This window comes from Pollachius pollachius (genome assembly GCF_949987615.1).
Source record: "Pollachius pollachius genome assembly, chromosome: 6".
NCBI classification, from domain to species: domain Eukaryota; kingdom Metazoa; phylum Chordata; class Actinopteri; order Gadiformes; family Gadidae; genus Pollachius; species Pollachius pollachius.
This window is the reverse complement of record NC_136939.1, coordinates 7,054,808-7,055,734: the sequence shown is the minus strand read 5'-3', so window position 1 is coordinate 7,055,734 and position 927 is coordinate 7,054,808.

Genomic DNA, 927 nt, shown 5'->3' with positions numbered 1-927 from the left:
GAAGGGTCAAGTGTCTGGGTTCACTTGGCCTTGTCAGTAGTGAAAGCTATTCGCTTTCTTGTGCTGAATAACAGCAGACAAAACTGATGATGCTCAGAATTACTCTCGGCTCCATAATTAAAACACACACACATACACATACACACACATGTGTCACACACACAAACACACAAGTCTGTCACACACACACACACACACGCACACACACACACACTCACACACACACACACACACACAAACATGCAGACCAGGGCACATAGTCTATCAGTCTTACATTTATCAGTAATTATTTTACACTTAATCAATTGGGGACAAAATAATGAGAAAGCAGAGCGTGACCTTCTCAAATGCAATGGGAAAACAAAAGGCCAACTTCAGCAAGATTTTATCTGAAAGAAAGAGAAATCAAAAGAGCTATCACAGTTACAACACAGATCAGTTACCTGGGGTGAGAACTAATCACTGACAGCAGAAATATGGAAACGTTGACCTAAATCACTTATGCTACCCCCGCACAGGAAAGAGGATAAACCTAGAGGGTAGCTTTTGTGACAGTTTGAAATATAATCAAATATCTAACTTGATAATAATATCTACTTCGTAATCTTACATGACAACTTAATTAAATACCCTTTTCTCTCATTCACAGTGTCTGGGGATGAGCAACGGCTAAATATGTATGCATCATATGTTTATAGATATTATGTTGATAGCTCTGGAGGTAACAATCACTTCACTGGGGGCATTAGATCTAAAAAACGTATTGTGCTAAAACTATAAGTATTCAAATAAATAAAAACGTTTAAACGGTTAAAACACACCAAATAAACAGAAGTTATTCACAAACGTGTATAATTAATAACAGCGTGTGGGCATAGCTTTTTGGGGGGAATAATGAATCACAGTTTATTCTCAGCAATCAAGCCA